At 35.1% G+C, this 25,495-nt stretch overlaps 1 long non-coding RNA gene across 1 annotated transcript; it reads right to left on the bottom strand.

Moving 5' to 3' along the window:
- Window positions 1-242: 242 nt before the first annotated feature.
- On the bottom strand, window positions 243-4,098 carry LOC308198689. Its single transcript, XR_013954106.1, has 2 exons — window positions 783-4,098; window positions 243-497 (listed from the first exon to the last, which is right to left on the bottom strand). It is a non-coding gene; the product is annotated as an uncharacterized lncRNA (long non-coding RNA).
- Window positions 4,099-25,495: the final 21,397 nt, after the last annotated feature.

The following is a 25,495-nucleotide window of genomic DNA, read 5'->3' as shown; positions in this document are numbered from 1 at the left end:
TTGTGTAATAATAATTCACATAGCAATGTCAATGATTAAAATCCTTTCATTAACATGGTACCTTAAAGATAATGAATGTGAAGCTTTTAGCTAACCCAATCTCTAGGCTCAGAAAGGCAGTTTTTGCAGAAAATAATAATAATAAAAAAAAAATCCTTGTACAGATTAGCTTTTGCCAGCAGAACAAATGAGATCTTTGTTTGGGTGTATTACAAACACAAAGTCATACAAATCAAAGAGCATTTATTATGAATACAATGATGTAGCATGCTTCTTTTGACAAAAGAATTCTAATAATGTACTTGAAGAATGCAAAACAGGCATTCAGAAGTGCTAATTTTCTGGCATTTTTTGTAGACAGTACTGTCAAGTCACAGATAATCAACTGAGGGGTCAGAATGCCTTGACCTGAATGTTGTCAGAGATGTGGTGGAAGGTGCTTTGGGCTGGATACGTCATTTCTCTTCAGCCTCCACAAGAATTTTAAACAGGTTCATCTGTCAGGATACAAGAAGTGTGGTTCAGTAATTAGGGACACAAGATGAAATACCATTTTGGAAAGTTTTAATAAGTGCTAGCACAACTGTTCTACTGAACCTGCTCTTTTCTAAAAAAATGCCTTTCTACCTACAGTCTAAGGGTTCATACATTTCACTTTTACTAAGGGCAAGAGATGTTTGCAGGATGAATTCATCCCCATACAAATAGTGTAACTAATATAGAAAGGTGTCAGCAACAGCAGCAAGGTAACAACACCAGTAACTCTCATTCAAATCACTCACAGCATTCTTCTCTTCACTTGCTGTGCTTCCATTCTCCATTCCAAGTCAAATGTCAGCTTTGAAAACTAATATATAGTATATCTGTATTTTCTACCATCCCATTTTAGTATATATCTCCTTTTTTTTTTTTTTTTGATGTCAAATGACATTTGTACAATAGCCAACTAATCTAAATAAATAAATCCTGGCTTTAATAATTTTCTTTAAAAATTAGGAGAATACTATTCTTGACACTGTCCTTCCTAGTTAAGACTATAGGTTTTTGTACATTTTTAAACTGTGCCTTTCCCAGTGCAATGGAAACTTCTACATCAAGTAAAGCAATCAAGCTACAAAGACTCAAACAAATCTGTGCTTTTATTTATGTAGATGCTGTCATTGAAGTCAGCTGTGTGCTTGCTAAGCCTTTACTGTTTTAAGGTTTTTAGCAATTGATCAACATGAACAGAATTCCTCAACAAACAAGCTCAGCTGACATTTTCAGCGGGGTGATATCTGAACGGGTCTTTTAGATTGTCTCTGCTGTGTCATTCACTCAAGTAAGTAATTCAAGAAGGAGGTCAGTGAATGGGTAGTTAGTGGAAACACTTACTGCAGCTGTAGCTTCTCTGTAATTTTCCTGTGGATAATTTCATATATTTTTGTCTTTAGTGCATTGCTGTTCCCATTGCTCTCATAAGCACAAATAATTGCTTCTATTTTTTTTAAGGAAAGAAAGCAGAAGATAGCCCCCTAAAAAGCTGAGTCACTAAGCTGGCTACTAAAATTAATATAAATATGACTAAGTAAAAGTTTCATCTCATAAAGGAATTAATACGAAAGCTGAAATAAATGCTCTTGTCTAAAAGACTGTCAGGACAAAGATTCAGGATTTGATTTGTCAAGTTAGAATGCAAAATCTGGAAAATTCTTAACCTCATGGATGTAAAATGAAATGGACTGTATCTTGTAATTTCTCTTCATGTTTTGGTTTACGAGCAATAATAGTTTAGTAAATTTGGTTCAGCTATGCAAGAGTTCTACACACTGTAATTTGCCTTAGAACTCTCCTGGAGGAGAAAAAAAAAAAAAAAGTGACAAAATAGAGCACAATGCTGGGACTTGCATAGTGGCATGGCATAATATTGACATCAGAGGAAAGTTACAGAAGACCGAAGGAATATGCATAGGCACTTGGGGTGGTGAAAAGAGAATATGGTGCATATAGCATTGACATACAGTTTTAATGCTGTTACACCTGGGTAGCTCTGGTAAATTTGAAAAATCCCTTTGTGTACTCACTTATAATCTAGAAGGAATCTAGACAGGTGACAAGTCCGTCTTTCCTCCTGCTTCATGTTCATGGTTGCTCTCAGTGTTCACCAGAATATAATTTGTCTCCTGCTAAAACAATGTTGTTCAATTCTTTGGATTTTATTAGGAATAATCCGAGTTTTTCCTGAAGAAGTATGTACTGAGTTTATTATTATAATTATTCTCTTACAGAAGTTTCGTGGACTTTTATTAATGTCGTTTAAAGGGAATTCATATTTATTCATATTAATATTAAAATCAATATTTATTAATATCATTCCAAAGGGAATTCATCAGCCCTGGTAACTGTCAAATCAGATTTCTGTTTTAGCAGACAATGAAGGGACTAACTCAAGACCCTCAGAAATTCTCCTGGGAATGTACCTTTAAAATTCAATTTGTATCGTAACTCTGCACTATAGAAGTAATATTTTCTAATTGAATATTGAATTAATATTTTCAGTTCATATGTTCTTAAATTTAGTATTTTTGAACCTCTTGAGTAGTTAGGGAAAAAGAAGTGCTTGACAGACTCCATGCTCCTTTTCCATGAATGTCCTTTCAACTCTTTTGTACTTCACTAACTTCCTCTTCCTCTTTTCCCTTCTGACATGTAATGCTTCCCTGACTCTTCCTGTAATATCTATTCCCATCAATAAAAACTACTTCCCAGCAATAAACTTTTAAAAGACTTGGCCCAAATGGATCAACACTGTGACCTCAGTCTCTCTGTCCTGGATGAGCTGTGTTCAACTGAGACAAGAATCTATCTTCAGTAAAGAGTACTAATAAAAGAACCAGACCAGTTCTTCCTATATATATATTTCTATATGTTGATAGACATTTCAACTTCCACAGCAGGTGGAATGGTATATGTAATAAAAGAGAGAGAAAATAAAGTTAAATTGAATATATACAATTGCATGGTGTGATGTAGATAGAGGTAGATGAAGGAGATATTTTTCTCTTAAAAAATACCTTGAAGAAACTTTGCTTATTCCTGCATTAATGGCGAACACCCTTCCATTACTAAAACATGTAGAAACATCTTATTATTTTTTTTATTGGGTATCTTACTGGCCTGATTGCAAAAGGAAAAATAGTGAAATCAGTAAATAAAAATATCTGTGGAGATGGCAATTATTGTTAGTAATTTTCTTTGAAATGTCTGCTTCCAAGTGTAGTGGCCTTATGTCTCATTGTGTTGTTTCTAAGAGGCCCAACTGCCATAGCATTGTCCTTATTGTCTGGGCTGGGATTTAATTTTGGCACATCACTTGCAACCAAGGCAACCCTGGCATTGCAGTTTGTCACACTTTTTATGAGCTCTATCTCACTGAGTGCATTCTCCCCGGCCTGCAGCCATAGCCTACTAGTCTGGAACAAAACTCTTGCAAGTAATAAGAAAAGTAAAATCATACCAGGGAAAATTAATGGTCACCTCTATACATCAGTCCTTTGTAAAGACTATGACCTCAGCAAAGTTGAGCCAGTGTTCATGCTGCTACTTTTGCCTGGGGCTGTGCAAGATTTCCCACCTCTATAAATTTGGTCTAGGGGAAACATATTTATGCAGCCAACAAGCAGTAGATGTGTAGGTCAGGATTTGGCCTCATAGGTCTGAAGAATAACAATATGTTCTTAGCCTGTAGCTGATGTGTTCTGCCAACTACAGTTTGTATCCTGTCCCTGTGGTAGACCTTTCAATTGGTGAATCTCTTTGACCTCTTTTGCTATGTTATGATGGTTGTGGCGCATCTTCTGATCTAGATGTACCGTAAGCCCAAAGACAGATCATTGTCCCATTCTGATAGGCTTTGAAACAGCTAAAGACAAATGCTGAGAGGGAAAAGAAGAGAGATTTATCATGTAGTGTTTGGCAGAGCAAGAGAAAAACTTTTCTTGACTTGCTCGACAAAAGGTTGTAAGGCCATCTGCTTTGTGGAACAGAAACACCAGACAGATCTTAGATTATCTATTCTGAAATGTAACTCTTTGAAATATTTGAAATAACTCTTTTCTGTCTCCACTAGGAAAAACAGTTGCATAGGAAAATGAGGTCAGGTTCTAAGACAGAAAACCACCACTCTTCAAGTAAGAAAACTTTCAAAATGTTTTGGAAGGATTGTTTGGTTTCTGTGGTTTTACCTCTAAAAGAAAATATCACATGTATGCAATTCCTCTTAAAAAAAAAAATCTAATGCGAATGCTAAAAATCACATTACAATTGCTTGAAAATGGCAAAATGGCATTGTCTTGTTTGTTTTGAACATTCTGATTTTGTGTTTGTGACTTATCTGTACTTTAGATATTGCTTTATTGTCCAATGTTCAGAAAATCTCCATGTGGTAAAGGAATTGGAGGCAGAGTTTGGAGGCAAAAGTTAATAAAACAGTCAATACAACCTGTTCTCCTTTCCTTACTGTTCCTGAAATAATGAACTACTTAAGGTGTATCTGAGTACTACAGCATGGTTTAAATCATCGAAACATGCTCCTCTCTTCATCAGGTGATGATTTTATGACTTAGTCTTGGACTGAAAACTAAACAGGAGTCCATAATTAACTGATCATTGCAGAATTAGATGACATTAAAGGGAATTTATTTTAATAAGCTGTACTACTTGCCCAAATGAAAGGCTTAGTGCTCTGAAGGACTTCCTGAAAAAAACAGGGAATAAGCTCTGTGCAACCAATATCTCTTCTCTTAATATAAGTTATTGATGTAATTATCTATAGTTAAATAACAACAGGAATGTAACAGAGCCAAATATGTTTTCAAAAACACGAAATAATGATAATTGCTGCATATCCCTTTATCAGAACAGGGAAAAAAAAATAGAGAGAGAGAAGGGAAGACATAAATAAGCTATAGAAAATAACTTCGATTTTAAAGAAAGAGAGTATAGGAACACTGAGTAGAACTTTTCAGGTTTAAAAGCTTACTTCAATGTGGAAGTCATTATTGGCTGTTACTAACACTAGAAATTCACCTGCTAATCTGAAACAGCCTTGTTAACAGAAGATCAGTGGGCAACGATTTTAGCCTGCAGTGTCTTTAGAATTCACTGCCATTACCATTCCTTCACCCACCCTCCACCCTCCTCCCCACAATTCATGTCTGTCTTGATTTCACATGGGTAGTACAATTTTTGAAGTTCACTTATGCTAGTTTTAATTTGGCTAAGTGGGTCTCCACAGAATGATATGGACAACACGCATCTAGCTATTTCACCACTTTCAGCTTCTTGTGGCCCCTTCTTGTGGCCCCATATCGTGATGAACCCTAAGTTAACCCAAGTCTTTTCCACAAAACCTTCTAGAAATCTAATCCACCATAACTCAGAAAGCACTTTATGAGAAAGAACAAATACCAAGGCAGTAAGTTATGCTACTTGAACTCAGTATTACATTGATTACTCATACTGACACGCGTGAGTACGAAATGGGCACATGCATTTTTGCAAGTGAGATGGAATAAGGCATAAGAAAGATATAAACAGGATATGATCTGCTTTTACCATACATCCTGCTAGTAACTGCCTTATTGGTTCTACTTCTCTCAGTAATTTTCAACATCAGTAGGCCAAATTCAGTAGTAATGTTTCAAATATATCCTGATAAATGAGCCTATGATAAATTTTAGGGACTCACCTGGAAGTTAAAAATTATACCAACAGCTCTTTCTAAGCATATTTAGATACGTTTCTGAATTTATTGTTATTTGTGTTCAAGTCAATACAGATCACAGTAGATAATTTTACTGCAGAATACATTACTCTGAATAAAAAAAAAAAAATAATTCACATTCACAGGGTGGTATCAGAGTGGACTTTACTCTGCCTTGTTTTGATTAGACTGTGGTGATGGTGTGATGATGGACATCAACACTGATAGAAAAAAGGGACATGTATGTCATCCTGAAGGTAATAAATGTTTTAGAATTTGACAATAACAATTTGAGAGTCAACAGGGAAGCTTGGCACGATGAAGTGCGGTGAATCAGGATGATCAAATGATTTTATTAGTTTGCTTTTATTAGTCAGATCTATTTCCATTTTTTTAATATGACCAGGGAAAAAAAAAGAAGTAATTGTAATCAGTTTATCAAATACAACCCTGGCAGAGTATGCCACTGGTAACTTAATTTTTTTCTAACTGAACACACTATGTTTTGACTAATCTTCAGCATCCAAGATCATTCCTCTTAAAATGTCAGGAATATGAGTCAGGGTAATAGTTTATTTGTTTTGTTTTGGTGTTTTATTTAAAATAATCTCAAAATAATGTTTCAGAGCTGACCTTGTTTTTGTTAGACATGGGACAGATGAAGCTTAAAAACTTTAAAACATCCCAATTTATCTTTAAACCACAGACTGAGAGTCTACCATGGGTAGTCGCAGTGTAAGTTTTGTCAGTGCCCCTGCCCTCTTCACCTGTCATGTGAACTTTACCTAAAATAATCACATACTCAGTGGGAAAGAAGGGATTCTGTAACCATGATAGCTAATGCCCAAGGCTCCCTGAAGCAATGATGAACAATTATTATAAACTATTCCAAATTATAGACAGTAGGCACTGTGATGGAGACTTTTGTAGACTGGACTGAAACAATTACCAAATGAAGGAAAATATTATTATTTTAGGAAATGTAACATTTTAATACATTGTGAAAAATGATGAGGGAATAATAAATGGAGGGCATAAAAAGAGCTAATAATAAAAAGGAGCTTGGTGAGAAATCCCGCTGTCATATTTGCATTTACCCTGAAACTAATGCCGTGCACATTTTTGAATGCAAATAATTCACAAGAGGAAGCAAAATGAGGATGTTAATAATCATTTTTCCCTTAATGAGGAGCTATACTTTGATTGAAAGGAGCTTTAAGGTGGCCTAAACTAGGCCTAACAAAGGAGCTGCTTTTTTTTTTTTTTTTTTTGAGACTATTTAAAAGAATGTGTTCGAATAATGTTCTTTCACTTAAAATCCCCAGCATTAACATTGTTATCACAAATCTTATTTCAAATTAAAAAAGACATGTTAGGAAAATTATTCATTCCATATGGGATTTTCTTTTTCATTTTGGCTATTAACTTAAAATGCTCTTTCTTGTGGGAACAGCTTAAGTTTTTAGCATTTTATATATAGAGATATGCATTTATATATATATATATGTATATTTAAATATCATTCACAAAACAAATTGTTATCTCTGGACTTCTAAGCCAAGGCTATAGGTTCTCTTCTCATTCTTTTATCTGTTGAAGGCTTGTCAGTCCCAGATGGAAACGGCCTCCTGAATCAACTGCAGTGTCCAACTTCTTACTGCTGCTTAGAAACACTTATATATTTCATATGAAAAGATTCAAACAATTCAGGTTTGAAAACACGTTCCACAATCAAATATGTGGGATGCAGAGTTTCAGATATTAAGAATATGGAAATTACTTTGGATTAGACTAGAGGCCTATCTACTCCAGTAATTCATTGTCAGTGTTGGCCAGAACCTTTTTACCCACTCAAGATAAATCCTAAAGTGATATAATTCTATTAAATTATATAAATCTTCTATTAAAAAAAAGATGCAAATAGATTGGTTTGTCCCCACAAAGCCTGAATCCTATCACTCTCCTCATGGAGTACTACAGTGTACTTCTCTGTGAGTCACCATCAACGTACTGAAAAGCAAAGCAGACATCTTTCTCTGTCAGCAAACTATCCTATGTATGCTGGAAGATAATGATCATGTTGTCTGCAAGGAATTATAGAAACCAGGATTTGATTTCTTATAATGTATTTGTTTTCACAAGGAATTTTGAAAACAGCCTGTGGGCTATGTATGCTCCACGTTGTGTGTCACATGTGGCTGATCTCTGAGGTATTATGTGATACAGTCGCTCCTTGATTGCAGCACCAAACCTATGTTAAACAGGGAAGTATAAGAAGAACATGACAGAGCAGATACTAAAAGGAGCAGTGTAAGGGCCCTGATCTTCAAGACACGGTTAAGTGCCACGTCCCTGTGGGCAGTCACATGGCCTGCCCTCCCGAAGCCATGTTCTTGTCCTGTCATGTGGTATAAGGACCCAGAAGCCACCTCCCCATGGGGCGGCAGCCATTTTGTTTCAGGCAACTGTTTGGGGGAGGGAGAGTTGCGTTCCTTTAACAAACATGCACATTTCTAAATATAAAAGTCCTCACAAAGCTCTGTGAGCTGGAACAGCTTATAGGAATGTTGAGGTGGAATCTAAGAGGACAAATAGAATTCAATTGAGTGGTGATTCATGAAATCAGAATAAGTTGCACTAGTATTTTCTGCAGTGACCATTTAGCTGTAGTGTGCGTTGACAGGGCATAATTAATATGCTGTCATTAAAATGCACTGTCTTTCTCATATTGCCCTTAATTAGTTTGATTTCATGCTCCTTATTGCTCATCAATTGGTAATGGCAGGGCAGGATAGATGGGATTTTAAAATTAAGTAGTAACTTAGGAATCATAGCATTTTACAGAATTCATTTCGTTGTGAGCTAAGCTAGGTAATCTTCTTGGCCCCTGTAAGACTGAAACTAAGTAGGAACAAAGTTCACTAAAAAAAAATTAGTTTTATTCTGCATGCTAACGTTACACACTGAAGTAATTTTCTGTTTCATGTTTACAGCTTTTTAAGGCATTACTCTATGATATCTCCAATATTGGCTTGGTTAATTCTCCCAAACAATGCATGAAAATAAATTTGATGATAATAATGACTAAAGATTTTAACATATTTTTTAATTAAAGAAACATTTCTTTGATTCTTTCCCCTGAGGTTTTTTTCAGGCTTCTCATTAATGTTGCAGCATGATTATACCTTCAGGTTGATCAACCAAAAATTGTCATCTCTAATGGTGCAAAGCTGCCATTTTTCTCATGTTGTGTAGCATTAACTCCACAAGTAATCAAATTCAAATGCACTCAGTTGAATTACTCAATTAAATCTTAGCCAACATTGAGGATGGCTGAGTATCAATCTCAGGAACGGCTTCCCAATCATCTGAGCAAGCACTTATTTGGGATCTGATCCTGTAGCAGCTAATCTGTCTTGAATTATATGTGCTAGATTTATCCATGAGATTGTTTGTGTGCATAAACACATGCATAAATCGTTGTTTGATGAAGGCCTTACACAGTGTAACTAATGAAATAAAATGATTTGTTCTCTCACAGGGTCATGGGTATTTATTTCTCTTAACAAGCATGCGTGATTTTTATGGGCTAGTTTTTGATTATGTGTTAGACGTAGAAAAATATTTTTTTCCTGTGGTTATGAAACCATGCTCAGTAACTTACCAGTTTTATTTTCTTAATGGTGGTATAAGAGTTTTTATATTTATGTGAAGGCTGCCCCAGTGTTTGGTAACTTTTAACTCAAGTTTAATAGGATCAAAGGATTAATTTTTTTTTTTTTTAATCTGTGTTCATAATGCCACTTATATATACTGAGGTAATCATGCAAAACTGTAAAAACAATCATGGTACACAAAATAGTATCATCTTTAATTATATATAGAGAGATAGCAATTTGGAAACTACTCTGCCTGAAAAGAATATCATATGCAATTCCTGGATTTCATTTTGAGGAAAAAGTGTATATAGACCATTTTTGCATTTTCTGAATACAATTAGTTGTAGCAGGTATACTTGAAGGTTGACAAGAATGGAATTCTCTCTGTATATATTATATATTTTCATATATTTATATAACGTGTTAATTGAAATATTGGTGTTATAAAACATACAACAGCAATCTATAGTTTGAAAGGCAAAAATAACACAAACTCCTACTAAAAAAAAAAAAGAATTTGAACCTCAAAAAATTGTAGTCGAAAGAACTGCAAAGTCATTAGTGTGTATTCTGTATGTATGTCTTCAACATTTTGTTATCAGTGACAATTCACTGTCTTGTGGCGTTTGCATTTATTCTCACTCTGATTTATTGTCTCACATGTTTTTATGGGTGCATGGGTGCACTTATTTTCAAAGATTTTTGACAGTGATAATTTCAGTGGAAATACACCTAGGAATCTGTCATACATGGTACTTATGTTTGGATTCTACTTCATGCCCTTTTCCACAACTTATGACCTTTTATCCAGGCTATTTTTCTCTCTCTGACCCCCTGAGCTTTGTCCCCATAAGACTTTTGAAGTTTTATATCTTCAGATCTCCAGCAAAGAATAGCAGGGGAGACAGAAAAAAGTTCTTGGATAAAATGTCACGGATATAATCTAGTTCCAGAGCAGAACTCTGATTTGTGTTTACTTGTTCTTTAATTTCCAAGTATATATGACTCTTCACATCTCTTCCTCTACCTTAGTAAATGCTGAATCAATCTATATCACATTTGCTAATTAAAAAAATATTATTGCAGGTCTGCCTGCATCTGATAACTGATGGAAGCTGTATATTCTCAGCCAAGAGCAAATGCATGTAACAAGTACAGGTGGGCATGGTATTGCTATGATGTACAATCACTCTCTGTTGTACTTCTGATGTTGGTTGAAAAGCAGTTATACCATGTACGTTCTCTAAGAATAGTATGCATTTATTCATGTATGTATAGAACATGGAAGTATTTTTCCTGGAAAATATGGATTTTCAAGCACTTAAGGCAACAGAGAGAAGAATGAATCATTCTTTCACCCATGTTGTCTATTTTTGTGTGTGTGTGTGTGCGTGTATACATACACAAAAAACCTATTTCTGTTTTCTGTTCAAATAATGTATAGCTATATTTTAAGTAATGTTAGACATAAAATTGTTTCAGGCTAAGATTACCAGGAATGTAGGGGGAAAAAAAAGTAAACTTAATAACAAAGTATTCCTAAGGCAGTGTCCTGGTTCGCAATAATTGTTTTTATGGCTGTAAAAGCAAAACAAAAACTGTCTTGATGTCTGTAAGATTAAAGTTTTTGTCAGGAAAGGAAAACGTCTAATGTATTAAAAAAGGTTAATGTATTGTAATGTGCTACATAAAGTTATAATGCTTTAGCAAATGCTCTACACTGCAATTTCATTCTTGGAATATGCTTTCCCACCTAGACAATCTTTCAAGAGATCATATTAGGATTTTTGTTTTCTTGTTGACAGCTGTCATCAGTAGAGTAGTCAATGGGCTCATCAAGCAGCAAGGTAATAAAAGATACTGTATGGCTGCAGTTTTACGCAAGTATGAGAAGTAGAATCACATAAGTTCTAACCTGTACTAAGAATATTTTTCTTCTAGCATTTGAGGTTGGAGACTGTTTAGATAGGTACCAAGGTAGTTTCTAGATCTTGATTTCTCTGTGCAAGACATCATGCTGAATACTTTGCACTGGATCCCTATTGGGAGTGGTAAAAATCAGACTTTTCATGCTACTTATGGTAGCTACAAGATAATGACTCAGGAACTGTATCAGGAAGAGTCACTGATACAGTTTGGGGAGCTTTGGTGTTTTTCATATTGTTCTTTGCACAGCAGGCATTAGGGCAAATGTTTATCAGGAAAAAAAAAACTGAGGGTTAGACAGAACTAAAGAGAAATTCAAGCATGTTTAAATAGTTTTCTCCCGGGCATTGTTCCAGTTTTTGATTTGCATACTTCTACCAAAATTAAACAGTGTTTTAAACTTAGCAGTCTTTTTGTATCCCTTATTTAATCCTCAACTCCTGACTTGAGAATTATTAATAACATTAAATATTAGTCTTACTGTGTTAGCTAACTAGTAAATGGAAAAAAAAATCTAGAAGTCTTATTATTATCCTTACTGGAATCATTTCAGATAGTTAAAATGTACAAAAGACATGCTAATATTAGAATTCTGCTAGTGGAGCTACCCAAAGAAGAATAAGAATGTTCAGTACAATACCAATTAAAATAAGATATTAAAAGGGATCTAATACTAATTGGTTTTATCTCTAAATTACGAAATATATATAATCTAGAGAAGCAAGAATCCTATTATTCCTGCTTTATTGCATAACAGATAACTAAAATGGTTTAGAGGTGGACAGAGGAATTCAGTTTTAGCATTAGTAAATCCTTGCTGGCAATTTGGATTAGCTAACCAGTTAGTAAATGCAGAGGTGTGAATTATTTGACTTAATTTATTAAAAGTGTTTAATTTAAACAACGGAGTGAATATCAGCTTTCGATATTGGGTTTTGCTTGTTACCTATTTACGATTTTTAACAGATAAATTAATGAATATCAGAGATGACAAATTAAAAATAAATTCAGTTTCTTTATTCATGAAAGTTTATATTCTTTCCAGAATGCACAATAGACAGTACAGTGTTTACCTGGCGTGTTACGTAACTGCTTTAAGTTTGATATCATTCCTGTTTGTTGGTTTTAAAATAACAATAATAATAATAATAATAATAATAATAATAATAATAATAATAATAATGATAATAATAATAATTCTGATCTCTTGGCAGATCTTTTGCCAATGTAATCTCACCAATTATGCTGAAACTAAATTGCAGTTTCTAAATGCGTGTTTCTTCATGGTACTGTAATGCAGCTTCCCTTTTATCTTCAGAAGTTTACTAGTTTAGGAGGAATAAGGTGAAAGTGTATAAATGCAAAATTAACATCTTTTTTCAGAGACAGGCATATTTTCACTTGTAGATGTCTGGTTCTCTTTTTCTTTCCTGTCAGAAAGAAGGCCCTTTTTCAGGGCTTCAGGAAGTCATTCCTCCATGGGTGTAGCATGCTATATTGGTAAAAATTCATTCTATGAACATGATGCCTACTAGCATGTGTGCAACAGTTCAGATGCAAAGTACTTGGCCTTTTTTGACAGATTTTTCCAAGTCTTATTGGTTAATTAAAGTTAGGAGGTAGAGCTTTTTGTTCAATCATGAGCTAAACATCTGTTTCAAATTAATCTAAACTGTGCCTAATGTAAATGACCATCAATCACCAAGTTGTCTCCAAGTTTTTCTAGAAGCGATTCTTGCAGAGCTTGTTAAGGAAACTGGAAAAACAGTTCTCTGGTTACTTAAATAGTATAAATATTTTATATTCCAAAACATTCATGTACCAGTAAATAGCTACATTATGGTCATTAGGTTCTCTGCTCATGGAAAAAATACCAGACTATTTACATAATAATGCATAATGTCGGACAAGATTGGAGACTGTTTTCAAGAGTCAGCTAATCCACTAACATTATGAATTCAAGTTCTCTGGTAGGAGCCATGGGTACAGGTGTGAACCACAATGACCACTGTATTTTTCCCTAGATACTTTAAAATGTGCTATACAGTCTATTCTTACAATGAAACAACCAATAGTTCCATAAGCACCAGAAGATACCTGTAGTTTTCTATGGATTTGTGTCTTCTAGTTATATTACTCTCCTGTTTACAAAAACACAAAATTGAGGTGAAGTTCTTCACACTGTTGAGCATATATGACTTCTCCCATCTGGTGTCATTTCTGGCCATGCTATAACTTTTATAGATGCTCTTTTATTACCTGGCTTGGCTGTTTTCTTAAAACTTACACAGTTTACAAATGTGTATTTGCAGTCTTTCAGTCTTACCATCTTACCATGGGGAGTGTGAGGGGTGGCATACGTTCCAGCTGGCAACACATTAGCTTTCAGTTTGAAAGCCAAGAGCTTTATTCCATCTCAGTTCTTAATTAACTGTATGTCCTGAGGTTAGTTGTCTCAAATTTCATTCATAGCCTCTAATTCAATGGAAAGATATGTCTGGTATCACTAAATTTGGGGCTGGATCCCTTATAGTTCAATTACTGAACTCTACCTGAATTTTAAGTATGATTCTTATTTTTTATTATTTTTTTAATGAGAATGATAATTATATAAAGTGGATAATAGTTTTTGATCTTTACACGAAGAAGCTTCACAGTGATAACAGTCTATAATAACTAAGAGATGGAAATATGCCATTTTTTATTTGTTTCTTTCTTTTGTGAATTGGAATTCTCACTGATCTTGTGTTTAGTACAATAGATGTGTTTGACACCTGTGTACCTGCATGTGGCCTCACTGAAGAAGCCAAAGCTTGGCTTGCAGAGAAAGGGAATTGACAAGAATTCAGCAGGAGTCTTGGGTATGTCCTTCTGTACCCACCTAGCCTAAAATCATTCCATTAGTCTTTCAGACATGTAAACAATTAATTCAGAGCTCTACAAAATCACATTTGTATTTTAAAGAAATGTATGTTGCTACCTGATTTTGAAAAAGAATTCCAGAATGAAAATAATCAGAAAATATTATCCCAGAAATGTGCTAAGACAAAAGAGCCTTGCATTTTTTACTCTGTAAGGGACTGACCATACAAATCATTACTTTCTGCAGTGCTCTAATTTGTGCAACTCATATCTGAGAATTTTTCCCAATTTATAATTAATTTGAAATTATTTTATACTTTTTTTCAGAATTTTATATTTTAGTCATTTTTTTCTTAACTCAAAAATATTTTTTTCTTTTAAAAATTTAAACTTTTGTAATTATGCCTGCTTTCCAACTCTGTTCATAGCAACTAGCTATAATTGGTTCAAGATCAAACCACTTCTTTTTTTTTTGCACCTTGGAAGTTGTTAGGAACTTTTGCATTTCCATTAGACAAGCCTATGTTTTCTTCAGTAAATGCTATTTAGATATGCCAGTAATTAATAAAAACAAAGAATGCTTCCTACTGTGAGTCTTGCCTACATATGTTTAAATCTGCGTATCATAGGTGAGGATATGCTTGTAAAGTCTGACATTTAATTAAGTTGGTTTGATCTTTAATTCTCCTGTTTACACATATTATTATGCCTATGAAGTCTCATTTAATTGTTTGATGTATGTTGATTTTTTTTATAATATAACAAGGCTTTGTTTCTTTTGTGCTGGAGTTATTGTGTAACTGTGACCACAAGATTCCCAGAGCTTCGTAACATACAAAAAAAAAACAAAAAACCATGCTCGTGACCTAAGTTTACAGTACCTATTATTTTCCTTGTACAGTACATGTCATTAATTTGAATATGTGGATTGATTTCCTTTTTAATGGCTACATTTGATATAATGGTACTAAGTTCAAAGCTCAGAGAAGGAAACACTTTTGAAAGCAACAAAGCATAAGCCTCACTTTTTACTGTGTATTATTGTTAACAATGATTTTGCCCACTTCATTTCACTATGATTCAGTGGAGCTCAAGTTCATTTGAAATACACGTCCATGTTATTCTATAAATTTGTTTCTGAAACCTCTTTCTTGCAAAGAAATTTCATGGACTTGAGTGCAGTTGTAATTTTAATCTCCTGGTTGTTCTTGATTTATTTTTATTTTTTATTTTGTTTTTTTTTCACCTTCCCTAGACTAGGCCTGATTCCTCCCTGCCAAATGCTAGTGAACCCATGTAGCGTAAATGACAGCAACCAATATGAAGATATTCTGACAGGTGTCTCTGAAAGGGACTCCACAAAGAAACTCCCTTATGAAATAGGAAATTTTTGTCCAAATTGATGGAAGAAAAGTACTGTTGCATGAAGCGGTGATCCCACTGAATTTAAAAGTGAATTCTCACTTCAGTTATTCAAAGTCCTTGGATGTTTTGCAGAGTATCTTGTAAGATGGAGCCTTCTTTTGGTTGACTTCTGTTGGCCTTCAACGAAGTCTATACTATGGGCTAACAAGGAAAGTACAGCAACAGCTCATTCTTCATCCCATGGGAGATAAATGAATATAAATATGAGTACATAGCTTGAGATTTTATTTTATTTTTTAATAGTTTGATAAATGTTCTCTCTTCAATACCTTGTTAAGTATTCTACCTTGTAGGTTCACAGTGAAGTTTTCTTATTTCTATGTACACAATTATGGTGTTATTTCCCAAAGCTGAAGGGAAAGACAATGGGAAGGTACCCATATGATCTGAAACAGTCCAAAGTTTGGGCTCTGTCTCGCCTTCATGGAGTCTGTTTCTTTCACAATGTGTTACCTATAAAACTTTTGTCTTCTTCCACTGTAGCAGTTACCTGCTGATGTCACTCAGTATGATACTATATCCTTTTACAATTGCTTTATGTGTTAGTGATGCAATGGAAATAAGTGTCGTAATATAATATGTACTGTTATTATTTTAGATAGAATCAAATTCATCCTGAACTAAATGTATGCAAGGTGCACTTCAAAGTGACTGGGAGAATGTGTTTGAAGTTTTCAAAGATGTATGTCTTAGGTGGTAAGAGCTTCTCTATGGTTTAGGACATTTATTTACATAATCTGGAGAATGAGTGATTTTGATCAGCTAGAATTTTGATTCTGAAATTCATTTGCTCTGATGTTTATAAACTTTTTTTTAGCTCAGTTGAAGCAGTCAGTTACAATGTTAGAATTCCTTTGTTACTCTAGTGAATTACCCCAAGCTTTTCCAAATTTTACGATGAGAATACTTTACAGAAAATAGTTTCTGAAGTAGCCCTTGTGAACTGTTTACTTTGCAGACTTTAAGATATTAAGGGTTACAAACTTCATTAGAGTGAGGGGTTTTTGTTTCAAGAGAAAAGAACAGTTCACAACACCCGAAAGATCTCCAGACCTTCATAGGTATCCTGGAAAATTCTCCAAGAATTCTCAGAGCAAAAAGTTCTCAGTTCTTTGACAATGTGTCCTGTATAGATGTAGTGCTGTTGTTGATTTCTCTTATGAGCGTGGTGTCCTTTATGCTTCAGAGAAGTTCCATAGGGTAGACAGGAGATATTTTTCTATTATTTAGGTAATAATTAATGCTAACAAGAATTATTTTCTTGCTGACTTCATTAGAGTTTTATGTGACAGGTTGTTCATGAGTACCCTTATCCATTTCTATTAATATTATTATGCAGGCATGCCTTGAATCAAAACTCTCCTGGAAGGCATCATACACACCATTGTCTTTATAGCTGATATCGTTTCCTTCTGTGTAGATAGGCAGCAAAAACACTGTAAAAGCTCAATGATAAACCTTTTTGGAAGGCAGTAATAGGGGATAAAGTTCCACAGAGGCAGATTTCTATTTCTAAGCATTCATCTACCATGCTTCAAATATAGGTTTGAATAAAAATGTATTTACCTTGGTTGTTTCTATTAATAAGGTTTTTACCACTTTCCTGACAACCCATTATGACCCTGGGAGTGTTGAGAAAGTAAGTAATCAGCTAGACATCTGATAATTATTATTCTTATTTGGAAAAAAAAAAAAAGTGAAAGAAAATAACAAAAGACTTGTCAACAAAAATACAGTCACAAGCTGATCTTTCACTACTGAAAATATGATCTAATCCAAATCACAAAAGCTAAATTCCAAAGCAATGAGAAATTGGCAATTTTTCATAATGGAGGAACAAATTGTTGTAGAGCTAAATATAAAGGAAAAAGTGACCTGTAAATTGATCCTGTATGCGTGAATCAATTATGTAAATGTTCAAAAACTTGGAACATTGGTTATAAGGAAATAAAGATCAGTTATTCAACCACGAAAAGTTAAACTGGAATTCATCTTTGGGTATGCAACGCTACACAACAATACTTCATTAACATTTAAAATCAGTATGGACAACGTTCAGATCTTGTTATTATCTCTTAAAACCACATCTCACTTATCTAGAGAGGCCTTGTTAACAGAGCGGATTCATTGGATTTTCATGCCACTAAAACTGTTCAAGATTTAGATATGTAATTCTAAATTCTAAATTCTAATTCTAAATACTAATTCTAAATTCTAAATACCATGATATACTTACTACACAGTGATAGTACTTATTACATACACCTCTTCATATATCAGCTATACTAGCAAGTTCTTTTATCAAAGAAAATGGTCGCAAAGCTTAGAGGTGAAATGTGAATAAATTTGATAATTGAATTATTTGTTTATTTATTTTTAAACAGCAACAACAGGAAAATAATCTCCTATTCTGTATAATGGCACAGATTTTTCTGGAAGGTCTTATACCTCTCACCTACCAGACAAGGGAGTATGGCACACTCTCCCGCATCACATAAACTGATTGCAATTGCCTGCGTAGCTCTTTTTTTTTTTTTTTCCCCACCCATTTCAATCAGAAATCTGCTCTGGAGTAGGAGCCAACCATCATGCTTCTGTGCGATCTGCAGCAGCTGTGTGTGACACCCATTGCACTAGTTGTGTAGCTGAACTCTGTGGTGCCTCTGACAAATCTGTTTCCCTTGGAGTGGCTTTAGCCACTCTTTTCTGTGTGCCTGCAGGCTCTTTTCATTGCAAACAGTACGGTTGCAGGAAGGAAGAAAATAAAGAAGAAACAAGTAGATTGACGTGAGTGATTTGAGGAGAGAAAAAGAATCCGCACAGCAGGGTTTTTAAACTTATGCTATTGCAAATTTGTGTTCCCTCTTTGTCAAGAGGGAAGCATCGGGGTTTTAATAACAACACATGACAGGCTTAAGAAAAGGAAAGACAAGATTTTCTTGCAATCTCCTCAGCAGGTGTGAGCCAGCTATTTGTCCAGTCAGTATCTGAGCAAAGGTTGGCTTGGCAGTGGAACAATATATGTGCAACAGATAATAAATGAAGCAGACCAGGGAATTAACTGAAGATTTGAAAGCAACTCAGCCTATTGAATAAATGATACCTGTCAAAACCATCATCAAAGCTTCCTAATAATGAGAAAAAGCTGAATATGAAGATCTCAGAAAAAAAAAAAAAAAAGATTCAACAAACATTGAACAAACTTTTGGACAAAGATGTAGAGAAGGTAATTGTGAATTAAATCCAGCTGCATGGAGAAGGTAGATGGGAATCAGCCCCAGCTGTGTCTGATTCCCATAAGTGTCCAGGATTGCAGTCTAGGCTACAGGCCTAGATATAGCACAATTTTCTGAATGCGTCTTACTGCCCTTGACAAAAACAGAACCAAAAAAAATATGTTGATATAACTTCAACAATATGTTATTGGCATGCTTACTCAGTGTGACAGAGCTAAGCTAATCATATGCAAAATAAGATAGATGCTGAACAAACGTGCTTGCCTCCCAAAACGTAATGGCCGTATGCTGCTTTAAGTGGGTCTGATTGTGTTGCTGTTAGGGGTGCTTAATGTTTTCCATAGGAGTATTGTGCTCAGTTGTCATAGCCATGCCAAACTGTAACCTTTTTATTGAATACTGCACAAGCACAGTCAGAGGATATGTAGTCCAACAAACTAAGTAACGTTATATTGTTCCTATTGTAAGGGTGTGTTCACATAGTTCAGCACTATCATAATCATTCCATCAATGTTTTTTGTAATTGCGCTTTTAACAGTTACAATTGTTTTCTTAGTAAATTATCATTTACGTATCCCCTCCTACTCATTGATGGTATTTGGGTATTCAATTGATGCATTTCTTCAAAGTCTGTTATAAAGCTGTGAAGGGGAAAAAAAACATATGTGTGTATATATATATATATATATAAGTGGAACAAAATGAGACCTTTTGTGAATAAAAGACCTTGGGATGCCAGAGGATCCAGAATGCCTATTTTCTGGTGAAGAAAGTGATTTATAGTATATGCTGAATGAGTTTGGGGTTTGAAAATGAGCAAAGGGATGAGGTTGATTGTTCCAGGACTGCTTTTATTAAGGAATCTGGCATTGAGCTACGCACAGAATACACATTTAAATTGTCCCTATTTGCCACATAACCACCATAGTCCCCCAGTGTTTTGATGAAGTAGCAGCAGCTGAGAAGTTACAGACAGACAGTTGTCATCCAGATCAACACTTCCACCGCTGAGTTTTGTTTACATTCAACCAGACACGGAAAAAGTATTTTTTGTTAGTTGAATTAAGGGGATTAACTGCTATAGAAAAACAGAAGTTTACGCTATTTATCTTTTAAAAAGAAAGGAAAAACAAAAAATTCTGTAATATCTTTCTAGGGAAAACCAAAAATGAGATTACAGACACATTAACCATCAAGTTGAAACCCTCGGTTGCATGAGGAGTGCTATATCTAGCCTCTGATAGATGAGTTAAATGTAAACCATAATCACCCAGAAGGGATTTTGCTTCAGGGACAAAGTTCCCTGAATTTAATGTCAGAATAAATTCAGGACTTTTGCACTACCGGAATGGAACGTGCACGGAGTTATCTGACCTAAGAAAAGTGATCTGAACACCTGTGTAGTGAGTAGAGGCATGCGAAGCTGTTTGGTAAGAAATGTTTCAAAATGTGTGCTTTACATTCCTTCTCTGTCTCCAGCTGACTGAGCAAGGGTTTTAAGGTTGAACTCTGCCCTGCAGTCCCAAAGCTTCCCAGATTATGCACCTAGAATATTAGCAATTTTCTTTTCAAATGCACCTGTGGAGAAGAAACCGTATGGATAGGGTTTTGCTGTTGTTTTTGTTGGTTGGTTGGTTTTAGTTTTGTTTGTTGGTTGTTGTTTTTTTGTTGTTGTTGTGGTTTTTTGTTTGTTTGATTGTTGTTGTGTTTTGTTTTGTTTTCTGTGAAATATAGGTGTAAACCCTCTCAGGATGAAGAATGAATTCAGCACATTTCCTATTTGTAATAAGTGCTCTTCCTCCTAGGCCATTATACCCTCCTTCTCGTGCATTCATTCCGAAAGAATATTCTGCTGTATTTGCATCGAGTGTAAACTCTGTACATTATGTATGTTTTCCACCCCTGTATTGCACCCTTCAGGATTTAAGGAATCCTCTGCATAATTTTTGGATTCCTATCAGGCCTAAGACAAACTAAATGAACTGCTAAAATTGGAGTGATTTTGAACATGCTCTGAAACAGACTTCTATATCCTAGAGGAGTTAGACTAAATCAAACAAAGAGACGCCTCTGTTGTTAGATAGAAGGGAAGCTGGAACTTTTTCAATCACGGTTTTAGTCTTTTCCTCAACTGCAGCTAAACTGGGGGGAGAGAGGGTGGTTTGTGTTTGTTTTGTTTTTTAAATTTATAGCCCTTAGTATTTTTACAGCAACACCCAAAAAGTTGAGGGTTATAACATGAAAATTGGTAGACAGAAAGGGAACGCTGACTGCAAAGACATTTGTTTCAGAAAAGGTGGATCGAGAGCCTGAAACAAATTGTATTTGTCCAGAAAAGAAATAAAAACCAGCTTGCTTTTTTTTCTTTCAGAGACTACCTCCTCCCACCATACTCCTGAAAAATAACCAATTTTAGCTGTTTCTGTTCTATTTAGCTCAAATGTATTAGAAGGAGAAAGGCAGAATACATCTTCTTTTGTCAAGGAAATTACAGATAACAGTTTCAGTCTTGGAGTAATCTTTTAAAATTGTCCATAGCCAAATTCAACAATGCAACGCAGCCCAGCCGAGTACTTTAGTATGCACGTAATTTTATTCACTTACTTAAATCCCTCTGACTTCAAGAGGATTTAAGCAGTGCTTAAGTGCTTTGCTGCAACAGTGCCTTAAACTGGTAGATGGCAAGTTTCAGACACAGAAAGGAAGGGCACAGTTTTTGCAGTCTCGGGTTTATTTTTTCAGATGATCCCGTTATTCCCACTGAATTTTCTTTCACTTGGGGGGGGGGGGGGCGGGGGGGGGAAGGGAGGCGGATTGTTTATTTGTTTGTTTGTTTTAGGATCCTCTGTTATATACTACTCCTACAAAAAAAAAAAAAAAAGACATTCTCAGGCAAGCCATGTTTTAGGAATTACAAATGACAGACAATCTGAATGCAGATCAGGCATCTCCCAAATTAAAACGGATAGATTGTGCAAGAAAACACTTCCATCAGTTAAAAAAGTAAATAGGGACAATTTCGAATGGGTTATTTTCAAAAGCAATTAGGTGCTAACCCTGGCAAAAGTAAGTTACAACTTTAGAATTGTCACCTACTGCATTTTCTTTTTGTTTATTTCAGCTTACATAGATGGTACCTTCTTAAGATGATAACTGCTTTTCAATGTGATCAATTGTCATTCACTTCACTGGCAAAATATCTCAAAGTGTTAAGATGATTAATGTAACTGTCAGGTGGAATATTCATAAATTTAGCTGACCTACCTCACAGGCAAAGACATACTATATATCAGGGTTTTTGTGCTTCATGCACTTTGCAAAACACAGCTTTTGACTTAAGTAAATGTATGCTAAATTAGAAATAAGAAGGAAAAAGAGGGAAAAAGCAAGATGTTTTTATTTTTTTATTTCAAGTCAGTTTTAAAAACAGATACTTTTCCTGTATGTTTACACAAAATATAGTCCTCCTGATTTGAAGTTTTGGACTGCACAGAAGTTATTAATTAAAATATTAATAATCAAAAAGGTTTCTGTGAAAAGAAAATCCATGTATCAAAAGAGAGGGGGAGGTGATATTGCAGTGTCCTGTGAGCAAACCTAAGCTTTGTGCCTTTACTCTTTTCCCCATTGAACGAAACGAGCTTTCAGCACAAAACCCAGATCTGTTGCTCAGATAAGAAACAGAGTATGTGTAGTTCCTGCTACACATGGTGTTCCTGCTGGCCAAATTCTGTCTGTTGAAACCTGTCCTCAGCAATGTCTTCTAGGAGAGCAACATTTCACTTCTTTAATGTGCGTAAAGCAAATGCAGAATTTGCTAGCTGTACTGAGTAAATATACCGTGCTTTTTGTTTGGACTTTTTCTTCAAGATATTTTTAAGTTGGGAGCATAAATGGAAAAAGAGTCTTTAGATACAGTCTCATGTGGCATACCTCTGCTCATTCTTGTCCTAAACATTAGGAGTTGAGCATATACAACATTCTTCTTGATCCTCTTTCATCAGACCTAACATATAAATACATAAGTAAGATTATAAGTGTTATTTTGAATGGTGCCATTTTGGTTTTCTTTTTTTCCCCCAAATACTGCTTGCTTATTCACCCAGTCATTGCAGCTGGCTAGTGAGCATCAGAACCGAGTAACTCTGGCTGTGCATTTCATAAAGTTTTGATTGCTTTAGCTAGCCTGCTACGTGGATATGTAAAATCTCTAAAGAATTTATCCAGAGAGCATTTTGGTAGTACCTGTTTTTTCTTTGGTGATTTTTTGAATCTTTTTAATAGTGTGGAACATTTCTAAGCACTTGTTTGAGTGCTGTGCTGGAGCTTTTTGTTTCCAGTGAAAACTGATGGAGATCAACACTTTTTTGACACTCCTTGTACCAAGTGCTTATAAAGTGTTTATATCTATAATTGTGTCAAATTATGTTAATTAAGCACTGAAAGACACTAGTAAGTTGAAGTGCTCAAAAAGTGCATTACTCTGAGTGTCACCCAGGGGCTCTTCACAGCAGACACTTGGGGGACAAGTTTTTTCCTTCCAAGCACCTTTAGAGCACTATGTCTTAAAGTGTCTTTCTGGCATTAATTAAATTAAAAAAGCAAGTGCCAGTTAAGTGCAAATGATTTACTGTAATCTTTTGAAATGCAAATGTATTTAGACTAAAATGCCCTTCCCTTCTTACAACTCTCCATTTTTCTCCTCAGTTGTCTCCCACATATTTTCTTACTGAGTATTCAATTGCTAAAAACGGCCATGGGAAAGGCTGCAAATTAACTCCATTATGAATGATTAGGCAGAAAATACAACTATTCAAAAGATCAAATGTTGATGTTAGGTTATCTAATAACCTTATGAAGAAAGATCATATTAGTTTAACGGCAGTGCTGTGTAGACCTGGGCCACTCTCTGAGTTTGCTCATATCCACCCCTTTGCCCCCGGGGTTACTCATGAAATCAATGCTGCAGGTTGCTAAAGTATTTGCAGAAGACAAGAGATATGGCTTTCTTCCAGTGCACTGAAATCATTTCACAGAGGAGGTATTGGTCATTAGCCATACATTAGTCATGCGCCTGAGTTCTCAAATACTACATGGCTTGGCCAAGATGATCTAGTAAAAGGGAAGCTTATGTCCCATGTTAAATGATTGAGCTCTACTGCTGTTTTAAGAAGGAAGAGGTTTGTATGGCACTACAGATATTTAGAATGAGATGAGGACACGTTAAAAAAAAAAAAATTCCAAAGAAGAGTTCAGAGACAGCAGCCCAAAGACAGCAAAATTTAATACATGCCTCACATTCCTCCCTGAAGAGTAAAAAAAAAAAAAAAAAAAAAATCTGAAAAGAATCTGAAGTCTGATCAAAAAATAAACAGTTTTGGGAGTGTTATTAGTGAATATCCTACTTCAAGGGTTATTCTGTTTCATGATGGAATAAGAATAAAAATATTCTTTTTTTAGGTGTGCAGATAACAATCCTTGTGTTACCTAATTCTGACTAGACTCTATTAAAATTATTTTTTTCACTTTTCTGAGAAACTGTATTTAATCCCTATGTCAATGTGCTGAGAAAGATAGTAAAGATATATCTGAACTTTAAACATCTTTAATCTTTCTCTTTAGCTTTCATTCTTGTTGCACAGCCTCAGCAATCAGATTTCAACACTATTCCTCAGAAAAACATACAGATTTAGAAACCATAGGGAGATAAGATTCTCCTTTGACCTGAAGACACATTCTGCTATCTTACATCTTTCGAAGGTCTTTTAAACAGCAATGTCTATTGAAATTTTCTAAATAGATAGAATTCTATTTGGTAATGACTAGATAGTATCAGACAGGTGGCAGGAGTCCACAGGGGTGTAGAGGTGAGTTGCTCCAGGTAAAGAGACATCCCAAACAGTCCTCACTGGAAGCATTATCTGAAAGGTCCTTCATAGCCTAGAGTTTGTAAACTGAATTGTTCTTCACGTTGTTCTCCAGAGAAAGATGTCGATCTCACAAGTGTCTCTTTCAGTGTAGCAGAAGCGAAGAAGCCAAGAACTCGGTAAACACTGAGCTTGTTTTGCCAGTTCAAGGTAAAGTACGTTGTCAGGGCAGCTGATGCCTTCCCAACAATTGCTTACACTGTGCATGTGTTTGAGCAGCTTACACAGCTGTGTAAAGCAGAGGGCTGCATGCTCTACAGATCCCAGTCCAGCTCTTACCTGCAGGTTTGATCCGGTTATCAGTGAAGTCAGTTACCAAGGGACTGATTTAGAGCTGAATAAACTCTCCAGAGTATCAATTAAATGTATAAAAGAAAATTTGAATGGTGATTAGTTTGAACTGTTATTGTCTGCTGTTTGGAAGGAAAGGAATCAGTGATCTGATTGTCTTCTATAAGGTTACCTATTACAAACTGTATCTCTCTCTCTTCTGTCCTTCTAGCTACTTGATTGCCTATTTATTTGCAATAGTCTTTGGAGGTAATGAACAGATTAAATTTAGATAGAGAGCTCAGATTCACTGTTGGCACAGCTCTGCTGAAATAAGTGGAATTAGCCAGGAGAGTCAAAATACCTTGTGTTCAGCAACCATAAGCTATCTGGCCTGTTGATGATTTCTAAAAACCCTCCAGTGGTTGCTAGTGTGTTTGTAGAATG

Source organism: Anser brachyrhynchus, assembly GCF_964034855.1.
Source record: "Anser brachyrhynchus genome assembly, chromosome: 8".
In the NCBI taxonomy this organism is placed as follows: Eukaryota; Metazoa; Chordata; class Aves; order Anseriformes; family Anatidae; genus Anser; species Anser brachyrhynchus.
Note: the sequence above shows the minus strand (reverse complement) of the source record. Positions and strands in the feature narration are given on the sequence as shown.